This window comes from Vidua macroura, chromosome 12 (assembly GCF_024509145.1).
Source record: "Vidua macroura isolate BioBank_ID:100142 chromosome 12, ASM2450914v1, whole genome shotgun sequence".
Classification (NCBI taxonomy): Eukaryota; Metazoa; Chordata; class Aves; order Passeriformes; family Viduidae; genus Vidua; species Vidua macroura.
The window spans coordinates 5,964,598-5,978,272 of NC_071582.1; the positions used below are offsets into that span (position 1 = coordinate 5,964,598).

At 39.5% G+C, this 13,675-nt stretch overlaps 1 long non-coding RNA gene across 5 annotated transcripts in view; it reads left to right on the forward strand.

Annotated features, from left to right (window-relative positions):
- Positions 1–47: 47 nt before the first annotated feature.
- The window catches only part of LOC128813403 (uncharacterized), a 66,506-nt gene continuing 52,878 nt past the window's right edge, over positions 48–13,675 (forward strand). For 2 of the 5 annotated variants that reach the window (XR_008439031.1, XR_008439028.1), the window contains exons 1-5: positions 2,319–3,609; positions 4,962–4,998; positions 5,111–5,159; positions 5,296–5,547; positions 6,105–6,238. This is a non-coding gene — a long non-coding RNA (uncharacterized LOC128813403). Of the gene's footprint in view, positions 122–2,318; positions 3,610–4,961; positions 4,999–5,110; positions 5,160–5,295; positions 5,548–6,104; positions 6,239–13,675 lie in introns of those variants that run through there. The other 3 variants (XR_008439029.1, XR_008439032.1, XR_008439030.1) reach the window with 3 other exon arrangements.

The window sequence follows — 13,675 nt, forward strand, 5'->3', positions numbered from 1 at the left end:
GACCTCACAATTGCCTTGGTTTTGGGGCTGGAGACTAACCCTAGTTGCAGAAACTGTGCTGTGTGGGATTTGTTGTTACCTATGTTTGAAGCTGATCGTGTTCCATAGTCAGGTTAGTCAGGTTAGTTCCATAGTCAGCCCCTTGTTGCCAATATCCTTTGTCAGCAAAGCGTAGGGACAGTAGCACAGGGGGTGAAAAAATAAAAAAAAAAGACTTATGGGTGAACAACAAGAAGAGATGGGGCTTTGTAGGTAGTTGAACAAATGCAGATGCTCTGAAATTTCTGTCAACTCCTTCTTAAATGTGGTGGAAACACTACAGTAGAGAAAGTATAAAGCTATATAAAACATAGCAAGAAGTTTCTAAGTAGAATGAATTTTCAACTCCACATCCAATTTCCTACCATAGCTGTTTCATGATTAAGCAGATCACATGCTTGGAGGTGAATTCAAACTAATTGAAAACTCTGATCCATTCTGCAGATCAGTAGAGAACAATTGAGGCTGAGTTGTAAGCAGCTGCTAAATGCTGTTACCCACTGTGTGTGTAAGGGGTACTAGAGGTAGTGTTCCTGTCCTGGTGCTCATTTGTGGTTACTTTCTGGTTTTGAAATCCTCTATTATTTAGACCATGTGTAGGTTGTTAATCCTTGATATCCAGAATAGTGCAGGGCAATTCTTGATTTTTCTGTTTTTCTTACTGCATGTTTGAGTATTCAACAAACTTCTTTAGCTGACTAGTTTTATTGTGCTGCCTTGTTAGATGAATATGGATTTTTGTAAGAAGCCTAGGCCTTTAAATGCTTTTATTATGGAGGTTTTATTTTCAAATGTCTGTCATCTGTCCCAGAATGGTAACATAAGGTAGAACTCTACTTATGAAGACCAAAGGAAAAGATAATTTCAGAACTTTGTGTATTGCATTGACCAACTTCTTCACAGTTAATGCATTTGCCTGCTAATGGTAGTGTTTGGCTTATGCAGTCAAAACTGAAGGGAAAAAAAAGCATCCTTGTGGTAGTTATTCAGACTGTCTTGTGGACTTATCATAACAAGTCCCATTCTGTGCCAGCAGAATAAAACTCTATTTGTCTGTTAAATTGAAAGCACCTGATAGGAATTATTGGTCCAATTCATCATTCCCAGAGGTGCTTACAAGCAGCATGCTGTGGCAGGAACTCTCTGTTTATAGCCAGAAGAAGGTTCAGGAGCCTGACTGAGCAGCTCAGTTTAGTTGAGTTATATGAAAGGTTTTTTTCTGATTACTTTGCTAGTGTGTGGGATATGTGCATGTAGCTGAAAACAACAGGGGATTTCATATACATCTCATTTAGCTGGTGCTATGTGGATTCTTGTGCAAGGAAAGCCTTTCCTGGCTGATGTTTAGTCCTGCAATAATTGTTCTGCTCAAGACTCACTTTGGAGAGTTCTTTACTTTACTGACTCTATTAATATCTATTAGAGTCAAGATTGTAAAGCTTTTCTTCTCAGGGCACAGATTTACCCAATTTTTTTTTTTTTCCCTTTTTCTCAACAGGTTAGTTGTGATTCTGTCCTTTGTGGTCTACAAGTATCAACTTTGATCAATAGGAAATTGTATTTCTATGCAATAGCTCTGCCTGTGTGCACATCAGCAAAGTGATCTGTAAATTGGAACAGTTGTCCTGAATGTCCATTGTGTTTGGAGTGTTGCATTAACTAGCTAATTAACTGGCTTTGTGTTCAGCCTGTTCTGGTACATGTAAAACCAGTACCAGGTTGAGAGCTAGACAAGCTTACAGGACCTGGAAACCATGGCACAAAAAGCTTGCAGTTCAAACTTTGCTCTCTCAGGGGCTGACTCAAGCTCAGTTACATCCCCCCACATTCCTCAAAATTCATCCTAGGAACCAGTTCAGAACTGGGAACATTATTTAGGAACATGAATGCTTGAGACAGAAAACCTTGATAAAAGAAGATTCACAATACATTTAATAAAGAGAAGTATATAACAACATAGGTTTTCCAAAGTCCATATCCATTCCATTCCATATTCCATTCTATTCCAGTGTTTGAGAAATTACAGCAGCTCTTGGATGGAGTTAGATTGATCCAGGAAAAGAAAATCTGTAGCAGTTGAAACCAGGTGGGAAACGATAGGCAGGCAGAATAGGAAGGCAGTTCATGTTCTTAGATTGTACTGGCACATTCTCGCTCCTGCCCATACCTCAGGAAGGTTGATGGGTTAAAGGAGAAGAGTTCATGAGGAAGCATCTGGATCTGAACTCTGGAGAGACCTGGTTTGTTCCAGGGGTTTGTAAAGCCACACAACTTAGAGCTCAGCACGAGCTGCCAGGTTTCCTTTGCCCCTTCTGCACAACAGAGAGGGACATTTCTTTTTCTTCTTTGGAGGTGTGTGCATTTCAATAGTACACCATCATTTGTTTGGGTTCTTTTTCTTTTCTTCAGTTAATTCTTTTTTAGGGTGAGAAGGTCAAATTCTTAATGACAAACTATACAGAAGGAGTTGTGTGAGCTGGTGGATACAACAGCAGCTAAGAGCTGTCAGCCAGCCATAAAAACTGACATGTGATACTTCGTACTTTAAGAGCAATTTACATCTTCTAAGGACCATACTATATAAACACGAATTAATCTCTAATTAACTTATCTATATGTATTAGCCAATTAATCTCTAATTAGTTTATTTGCAGATTCTTTCACATTGGGAACTAATTTAGGTAAGGCGTAAACCTCCTGGGACCAGTTCTGATCTCTCAAAGAGGTGTAAGTCAGGAGGATGTATAAATCCATTCTAATGCAGTCATAGGGATACAGCAGTGAAGAACTGCTCCAAGGAATGTATAAATACGGCTCTTTGTGAGTTCAGAGAGAGATGCTATGCAGTGGTGAGAAACGACATCAAAATGCTCAGCATTAATTAGACAATGTTGATGGGGTTTGATTACAGAATTTGGTTATTTTTAAAATTTATTGCTTCATAGGGTGGCATATTACTAGAGGATTAAAAGTATTAAAAGGAGTGTACAATAGTGACTACCAAGCCTGAGCTGGCAAACTTAGTGCTACTGCACCTGTTATGTGTAGAGCTCAGTGATGGGAGGAGAGTGGGGAAGGAAAAAACATCATGGCTGAAAATACCCTTCAGAGTGATACTTCAATGCACCTTTGGCCTAATGGTCCCAGGTCTTAAGCTCAGCTGTGTTTTAAAATGATAGAAATAAAATCATGTCTGGTTTTCAGGGCTGGCAAAGGCGCTGTGTGTTTTGCAGTTACCTGGTCTCTAGACTGCTGTGTGGGTAGATAGGAGGGGAGCAGCTAATTTCTCCAGCATTTGAAGAGTTGTAACTCATTTGGCTGGGTCCATGGTGCCCACTTCCAATTTTCTTTGCTGTGTACAGGGTAGTGTCACTATTCACAGCTCACCACAGTGGTGGCACTGCAAGGACAGCCTGGCTGTGCCCTGGATATGTCCCCTTTGGAGCAGGCAGGAGCCAGTGTGCAAGCAGAAGGGAGCAAAGGTGCTGCAGCTCTAGCTCCTGAGGATTCCTTGCTTTGTGTCTTTGGGTCACAAAATACAAATGCAAAGTCTGAGCTTGGGCAGAATTGGTATGTGCCATTTTATTTGCTACACCATTAGGAGAGAAAAATCTGTTAGTTCTTAGAGAGTTCAAAAGGTCCTTAGTTTAAAATCTCCTCCTATCACTCCTATTGAATTAGTTAAATCAGCTGAAGCAGCTGCACTACCCCTTACTAAGGCTGCAGGAAGTAGACTGCCAAATGCTGACACTGGTCATGAAACTGCTATTTTATTTAGATGTCCTTGCAGCACAGACATCTGACATCATGTTTATAGCCTGCATGCTAGAGAAATAGAAGAAATCCTGTACATTTTTGGTGGTAGTGTTCAGATTCAGTTGTAATAATTCACTGTGTTGCTTCAGGGCTTCCATATTGCTTTGGGCATAAAGCTGTATTATAAATTACAGCACACAAAGCTGAGTTTGACCTACCAGTTGATGCATAATAAACTGACTTAATTCTGAATATTAACTACATATTGTGGCCTAGAGGTTTTTTCGTCTCTAAGTGTAGTACTGAATTATACAAGAATCTTTTTCTCGTGGGTGAAACCTAAATATAAATACATTCCTAGTATTAATACCACACAGAAAGGTGCCAATGGCAGAATATTTTCATCCTAAATATTTCTTATGGCAGCAGAAAATAATTTCTGAATATTGCCAAGTACAGGACGTAATTATTGAGACTTTTCAATAAGCAAGCATCAGGAAAATCTCAAGGATGTTTTTAGTTGTCACTGGGCAAAGACAAATACTCTGGTTGCAGTGGCATATTGTTCCTTGGGGTGTCTAGACCTGCCTTTCCAACATTTTAATTTTAATGGATCCTAGCTCAGGTCTAGAATTTTGCCTTAGGCTGAAGTTTATGATAAACAATTTTGGTCCTGGTGAAGATGTCTAAAATAAAAAAGATATAAAAAACCATCTGAAAATTTAAATGCCACTCACAGAAATTTTACAATGGATCAATAACACATGATACTGTAATCTGTAATATACTTGCCCACCAATACAGCTAGAGATATGTCTTAAGAGACTGAACCAAAATGTGCTCATTTTATGTGAAAACATTGCTGCAGAAAGCTACAGAGTAGTTCTTCCGATTACTTCATAAGCATTTAACAAAACACAAGTGATTGTGGAAAATCCTGGGCTCCTATATTTTTTATTAAAAAAAATCCTCACATTATACTAGAGATAAATGTGTGCAGATAATATATAGGATTTTCTGTAAAGTTCTTAGGCATTGGGAGGATTTTTCCCAAAGAAGTACAATAACAATATGAGGTGCAGGTATTTTATATTTTGTATGAATTTTATCTCAGATAGCCAGTTAATGCTATTTTTTTACTTTCAAATATTCATCAATGCAATCAGACTCCTAAGAACTGTGGCTACAACAGTATAAATTCAGGTTTGGGTTTTGTTTTTATCATTTCTTGTTAGTTGCTGTGCCTCTCTGCCAGCAGGAGGCACGAGCTGAGCTCTGAACTGCATTGAGTGTCAAGGCTTATTTCGTTTTACAGAACGCTCCCTGGGGAAGCTGTGACCTCTACACATGCCCACATCTACCAGGTGCTGGATCCTCCCTGGGGATCTCTTTAAATCTGCCAACTATTCTAAAAATACCCCACATTGGGGCAGTATAAAATTCTCCAAAATGCTGGATGGAAGATAAAAGAATTTGAGTGGATGTTCTTCATCATGGCAGCTCAAAGGGAGACATGAGGAGACTTTTTTTACCTCTGCTACCCTCCTTGGGGGAAAAAGAAATAGAGAAGAAGAATGTGGAGCTGGTCTGTGTGGCATCTTCCTCTCCCCTATCCTTCTTGCTGAGGAAGGAGGACCCAGATTGCCAAGCTCTGCCCTCTAGCAAGGCCCAAAGCTGTGGGCTCAGTGTGGGGAGGCAAAAAACAGCTTCAGCAACTGGATCTGAGGCAACGTGGCCATCCTTTCTCTTCAGGTACCATTGTGGTCACTAATACCACCCAGCTTTTTGGTTTTCCTTGCTTTAAACAGTTCAGGTGGAACACAGATGATGCAAATTCCTGCTGAATGCTAAAAAAGCATTTGAAAAGTTGTGATTAATGAGGACATCAAATAGCAAGTCATCAGAAAATTGTTTTTAAGGAAAAAAAAAAGCTAATTTCAAAATAGTCTGAAAATAGTCTTGAATTAGCTTTTAGCTACTTAGATTTCACACACATACAGTGTATCTGTCTGTAAAATTTCTTGCAATATTTTATCCTGGAATTAAACCCAATGATATTATCTCATTTTCAGTCGAGTCCTGATGAGAAGCATACAACAAACAGCAGTGCCCCCAAACACTTCCAGATACACACTTCATCCATCATAAATATTTAAAATTCAGTCATCAATCAAAACAACTGCACACTTCCTTTGAGTGATCAGCCACTTAGCTTAAGAACTGTTTATTAAAAAAAAAAACCAAAATCAACAACTCAACAAGTGGTTTTTACAGACTTCCCTGTGATCAAGCCCTTCTCTGTTTTGCAGAAGGTAGAATCAAAGGATAGCTCCACCTTCTAACAATCCTCCAGGCAGCAGCCAAGTTAGCTTGACATCTGGAACTTGTTTCTAGGGGTTATTTCCAGTTGCAGCTGTTTTGGAGGCAGGATCTGGGTTTTCAGGTAGGTACTTGACTGTAAGAAATGATGATATGAATGATTGTATGGTTATTTTTGTCAAGGAACACAAATATTCTCACACACAGGAAAAATATTTTGTTCTGTATATGTAACCATGAGAACAGAAAAGCTGAAAAACTGATGTAGACAAAGTTAAAAAAAACCCCAACTTCTTTCATTTTTAGATTGAAAATGGAAAATCTGTTTAAAAAAAACCCAAACTGCCCATTTGAGTACTTCAAACTCAGTGAAGTTACTTTGCAGGAATGAAAGGTTCTTGGCTTTGCTTTTAATTCTAGCTCACAGACACTGTTACTTTAAACCTGAAGCTTATGCCTGGCAAATTTGGAGTGAAGCTCAGCAGTAGCAGCAGGATAAAATTTAGTGATGAGCTCTTGTCTTGGCTCCCTCCTGCCTGGCAGGGTAGAGTGTTGGTTTGTTCTGTTATTTATTACATGTTGGCAATTGTATTTATAAGAAAATAACAGCTGATATTTACATGGTATCTGACTATATGTAGCTTGTTACAGTCAGATTTCATCTGTTTGTGCATTTATTTAAAATTGTGCGTGTGAAGCATCTGATGGTGTGGCTGTATCTCCTCTTGAGTGCATTCCAGGAGGGTTGGGATTTCTTCATAGCCTGGATGGTGAAGAGACAGAGAGACTCTCCTGGAGTATATGAGGCCTTATCTTTTAGCCATAAGTCCTTATTTTTGCACTGTTCCAATCCAAAGCTTGCACTGAGTCCCAAGATTCTGTGGTTTCCAGGCATATGATGGAGTCAGTGAGGCACAAAGTGAGCTCATGTTCCCATCTTCTGCCTCCTCTCTTGCCAGAGAAAAATTCTGCAAGTTACTGACACTGAGCAAGCCTGCACAAATAAAGAGAACTTGATGTTTGCAGAGCAATAAAGACTCTTTCCTTGCACTTGTCTTTTCCTCATGTCTTGGGCACTGTGGTGCTCCTGGCAGCTCTGTGTCTGCCCCTGTCTGTGTCCCTCACAGGCACAGTGCTGTACAAGAGTTAGTGGATGCCAGGCCCTGTGCAAGATACACACAGTGAGGGTACTCTTTGGACATAGTCCTGTTTGGAGCCATTCATGAGTACTGGCATTTACAGATGTTTACAAATCATGCCCTAAAAAACAGCAGACATGTGTGTGTGTGTGTATTTTTTTTTTTTTTTTTTTTTTTTTTTTTTTTTTTTTTTTATGAAAGACAGAATCAGAAGTTAGTCCAAGTGGAATTGGATTAATGACTTTTAATGACTTCCCAAAAAGTAGTAGTAGGCATTAGCTCTTCATTCTTTCATGAGCTTCTGAAGTTTTAGGAACTTCTCATTTGTGAATTATCAAGAACTAGATCTGCATTTGTTAAATTAAGCTAATCTCTGTTTCCAGAGCATCCAGAACAATTTGCTGTGAGAGATTCTGTGTACAGGTGACCTTGAAGGCAGCCCTATTCTATCTGAACCCTTTATGTAATAGAATAATAGAGGCTGTGGAGAGGGGAGGCACAGATTGAACTCTCTCAGTACACAGTGGGACTTTGGGAAGTTTGCTCTAAACCTCAGGCAGGTTCTCTGCCCACTGGATGGTACAGACCTACTCCTAAGAACTGGGCAGTTGTAAAAAGAAGTGAGTTGGGTCTTCATGTAAAGGCTTTTCTGTCTGTATTGGTGCAACTGTGAAGTGAAATTTGGATTAAATTTTATCTAACTGACAGGTTGTGAGCCCCTAGGAGAGCTGTTGGAATGCTTTGGGACCAGAGTGGAGCCCACCAGTACTGCTGTAAAGTAGCCTTAACTTCTCCATTCCATATGAACAGTAACTGCCTAACTGGGGAAATGACTTCCACTGGTGCTCTTTAAATGGAGCTGATGATGTAGAAAGTGTGAAAAAAATCATAAATAGAATAAAGGAGAGCTTGGCACTGGAAGAAAGGCAACTGAAGTTGACTCAGGTATTTCTGGGGCTAAAACATTCCTGAGAGGAGTAACTAAGGTCAAAGAAAGGTGGTCTGAAAGAGGAAAGAGTCCTCCAGTTCCTTCCCGATCAACAAAATCCTTATCCCTCTTTACTTGCACAAGGATCTGTATGACTCCTGTATGTGCTTGACCTAAGAAGATTTGCAAAAAGCTGTGCAGTGCCCTCCACTTTGGCAGAAGAGGCTGCTGGAATAGAAGCCAGGATAACTGTTACAGCAGGATAACACCAGTGACATTCCTTTAAAAAGTCAACATTTTTTTTTCCTCATGAATTGAAGCAAAATCCTGTAGCAGTCAGTTGGTAAAATATTTGCTGCCTTGTGTTGCCTATAAAGTAAAATATTTATAACATTTATAATGTATTAGATGAAAACTGTGTGTCAAGTGGCACTGCAGTTTTCACAACTGCTGACTCCAGTACTTGTCCAGTAGGTCTAATTTGCACTCTGGTGGGCTGGTGCAGAAGACAAATTCCTTGTGCAGTGTAGGATTTAATTTTAGACTCCATGCTGCTCTGTTCTGTACCTTCATACTTTATTTTCTTCATCATGTAAATGAAGAAGTAAAATGGTAGCCACTGGATGTAGGTGCACAGGTTGTGGTCATTGGGAATGGGCTACAGCTGTGAGAAGCAGGTGAGCAGCATTGACAGCAATGAGCCATGGAGTGCCCCCAAAGGGAACAGAGGGCACACAGGTGCAGTGTATCAACATGAGGGGTGTGAAAGGTTGGGCTGAAGAACAAGAGGAGCAGATGCTTGCAGCCTTTGAAGGAACATGTTGTTACTCTGAATGGGCAGATGCCTGGAGTCTTCTGATGGGGTATGGTGTTACTGTGTTTGGGTTGAAGTTTTCTGGAATTGTGTGGTGATGCTCTGTATTGTGGCCCTCTGGGCTGTGGTGTATGCTGTGACAACTGGATGTGTGGGGAGGCCTCAGGTACGTGTTCAAATATAATCTACTACAATTCTAAGTAGTAATGTTTGCACTTTTTTCTGAAAGACAACAGGGAATGGTCTAAGAGCTTTAGATGTGCCAGAATGTAAATAACTGAGATTTCATATAATTATGAGTTTAACATGTTTTCATTTAAAATTTCCTTAGCAGAGATTCAAAGGTAGCTAGTAAATTCTCCAGATATGACCCTCTCAGTAGTGATAATTTCCACCTATCCTCATCCTTCAAGTTACATAGTGCTCAAAATCAGCATTTGGTTTTGAAGTATAATCTCCTACCAGGATCTGGAATTAACATGTCCCTGAACCTCTTCTTGTTTGGCTTGTGGTGCTGTGGCAGAAACACTCAGTGGTGAATATTGTCTATTCTGCCAGCTGGAGGCTGACACTGAACTTCATCAGGATAGAAAATATGGGGAAGTAGAGATGGTGAGAGTGCTCATAATGTGCAGCCCCCTATTTAGTGTTGGTGGCAGCTTGATGTGAGACAGAGCTTGCACTTCCAGAATTGTTGACTATTTCTCAGCATGCCATCAGCAGAGAGATTCCCATGTATTTTTAATGATGTCTCTCAGCTGTTTTGCATGCAGCTGCTGACACAATGCTTTGGAAAAGGCCATGGGCACTAACAAGGAGAGATGCTCCATGGAAGAGACTTGGCTGGGAACAGAATCAGGATCTAGGGCTGGGTTATGGATATGTGGTCAGAAGTCCTCAGGCATTCTCCTGTGAGGCACTCTGCTCTCTGTCAGGGGTGTCTTCTGCTGTCCCTAAGACAGGCAAAAAGCTTCACTTTGGTTCACCTCTCTAGGTGAGCCTTGGGAGAGTTATATCATAATCAAAAATGCATATTAATTTGAATTTTCTTTTCAAATACTGTGTGTAAGCAGCTCAGTGAATGGGTTTGCAATGTGATTAAACAGTGTTTGAAGAGGAAAAGATGCTGAAAACAGCAAATATCCTGTTGAATCTGATCTACTAATGGTGAAATAGTGCTGTCTTATCAATTCCTCAAGACATTAAATGCAGGTTAAAGATCTTTCACTCTAAAGACTGTGAAATCGGAACTTGCTGTATTTATTTTGCAATATTATCTGTTTATTCAGAAAAAGATTGTTATATGGAATATTTGTGAATGTAAATGTTGCCTTTAAAAGGCACTTTATGATTTGGGTAGTCTGCCTACACAGAGAAAAAATTATCTCATGAATGATCTACACAGATATTTAAATGGTAAACTGGTATTTCTGAACTTTGAGAAAACAGATTAAGTAAGGAATTCAAGGCTATGAAATATGTTAGATGCATTACACCTCTAATTAAAAAATACTAGGGACAAAAATTGTTCCATAACAATGGAACATTCCTTGTAGGAGGGAAAGAAATACCTTTTCCTTTTGGTTGCACATCATGGTGCCGGACCTGTAAGCCAGACTGCTGAAATACAAATTTAGATACACATTGACAGAGATGACAGATTCTCACATCTGGAAAACTTGATAGCAACAATTCAGTTCATGTAGAAGGATAAAAATTATGCTTTCACTTCTGATGCATGGCATGAACTCTAGATGAGCAGATACAAATTTTAGCTTGTATGAGTCAACTATTAAAAAAAAAAAATACTAGCTCAGAGAAAGTACCTTTTGGTGAATTCTAAAAGAATTCTTATGACATGTTTAGTTTTTTTTCCATGCTGCTTGCAGTGTTGATCATCTGTGGTGGAGTAAGTGATAAAGTACCATCTGACTGAATGCTAATGTTTTTGATCTGTCAAGCAGTAGATTATCCAGTTTGTTGTACACTGTGCACCTGCTAATTTGAAATGCTGATCCACCAGAGAGAATCTAGGCTGCCCGAGGAGTCAACTCTGACCCATTTCTTTGATATATGACTTGGTCTGTCTTTGATATTAGCAAAGAGGTTTTCTATCTACTTGTAGTTTGAGCAATAATACCTTAAGGCCTGAACACTGTGACTTCCACTCTATTGTGAGAATCTGTATACCACACAAACCCGAAATACAGGGAATGTATAAACTTCAAAGGAAAAAGAAGTAAGAAGATAGGAGAAGCATCTTTTCTCCAATCCTCCGAGGTTAGAACAAAAAGCGATATACTAAAGATGAGCTCACAAAAAATGTCAGACTTCGTAGATTAAAATAGAAAAATGTGACATTTTTCCCAGATTAAAACATGTTAATGGGGAAGAATTGCAGTCATAATAAATATTGAATGAAAAGCTGCCAAGTAACAAAGCCTTGACAAACTCAGGAGAACAGGGAACTTCAGTTGATGCTGCTGCTTTATTTTTGCATTATATTCTGTCTACTCTTTTTGTGTATGCAGAACTCTTCAATGTCAGTAGGAGTTTGGCATAAAGGGCAGATTAATTTAGACATCACATTGATACCTGTCTTCTAGAACAGTGTGTGGCCCCATGTTGCTGTTACCATAAGGTACTACAGTCTTTGTGGTCTCGTGTAGAACCTATATCCTGTGTGATCCCTACACACATCTTAATAATTTTCAATTTTTTTTTGTGACTGACCAGAAAGACTGGGAAAAATGCCCTGGCATTTACTGTCAATAATGATTAATCTTTTGAGAAGTAGTTTAAAAGAATGTATCAATTTTGAAATAAAAAGGTGTTAACAGGAAATGAAGGAATATTATTGAGAAATATTATAAGGAAATGAAGTGATATTATTGAGAGTCATAAAAAGAGGTCAGCCTTGTATAAAGATTTAAAAAAACAAATCCTTTGAATTGTATCAGTTAAACTTCAACTGTGTCTCATAAAAGCAGTAGATCAGGACTAATGCTTTGGACATTTAAGAGTGGATATGTGTAATTGACATCCTCTTTGTGGAATGTCTTATGGAGCTTCAAGCTGTTTCCCCTTCCATGGACATGAGGATGGCATCACTGGTGGAGTTCAGCTGGCTGAGCATCTGGCCTGAAGAGGGAATTTCTAGTCAGTTTAGGATTTGGGCATGTGCAGGTTAGTTAAATAACCTGGGGTGTGTGCAGAAAGCAGCCTTGTTCAAGGTTCAAACACAGATGTTTTGCAAACATCCAGAATGCCCCAGCTGCAGGACCTGGATGGTCACTTACTGGTTTGTCCACTCTTGTTTGAATGCCTTTTTTCCCAGGTGATGACCCTCTGCCAGGGTGTGACTCTGTATGTCAGAATGCTTTGTTCAGGTCTGAAAACTTAAAACTTACCTGGGATTTGTTTTCCCTGGCAACAGGAGATGGCAGCTTTCCCTCTTCCCTTGTACCTCTTCCATACAGTGGTGATCCCTCACACCTTACCTGCTCAAGTGTCACTGTGGATCACCTAGATATTTCAGCAGCATAAAATTGTGCTTTCACTTCTGATGCATGGCATGAACTCGAAATGAGCAGATACAGATTTTATCTGGAAGAGGCTACAGCTTCCTCATGTACTCTTTAGGCCCTGCCTCCCCTCTTTCCATAGATTCTTGGCTGGAAAATTGCTTTGTATTTATTTGTGAACCACTTCTCTGTAAGTCCAGTGGAGCTGTTGTAGAGGAGCCTGCACAAGTCTGTGGAAGAGAAATCCTTGAAGGATGTTAAACACAGAGAAACTGCTCTAGCTCAGGAAACTGCTGAGCTGCAAATCCCTGGGGACTCAGCTGCAGTCAGTGCTCCAAAGAGCAGCATTTCTGCCTGTTCTGCATTTCTACTCTGCCCTGGGGACCTGCTTTTGGTCTCTATTGAAAGCAGGACTCTGACATGGGCCTTTGCACTGGGTGCAGTTGCCTTGGATCAGTTATCTCTGCTGAAGGAATCCCTCTGGCATCTTTCCATCAGGGTACGTCTGGTTTCAAGGCCAAATGAGAGGAAAGCAAACCAACTATTCAAAAGGGGATGTTCAGGACGACACAAATGTAGCTGTCCAATTGTTAAAAATTACTTGTAAGTGGGACAGAGGCAGTGTTGTGATGATGGCAAGAAGCAGTGCTTTGAATCCAAATAAATACAAGACTATCCTTTCTATTCTGTGCCTTATTCTTTTAAAATATATTGTGCTATTTTCACCTGAATACTGATTACATTTGCAGTATTTGGTTAAAAGTTCTCAGATATCAGTGTGTCTTAGGAATTTTTCTTTCTCTTCAGTCATCTTCCTTTTGCTTTTCTGGTATTGTGCTCTAACCATAAAAGCAAATGAAAATTTTGTATTTCTGAAGCAGTGAAGTACAAAATGCAGTAATCCACTGATTAGAAAATAATAAAGATATGGAGGGTAAGTTTGAAGGGATAAAGAAATGGTGAACAAACAATGAGTATATTAGGGTAGTGCAGTAAAATACAGAAATTAAATTTCATATATATAAAAGGTCAGATAATTTTTCTTTTTTTTTCTAATGTAGAAAAGGGAAGTTGAAGGGAACAAAAGTCATATAAAGACTATTTATTCTTCCCAAAAGTATGTTGGTATCGTTCCTCCCAAAGTGTGTGGAAATGC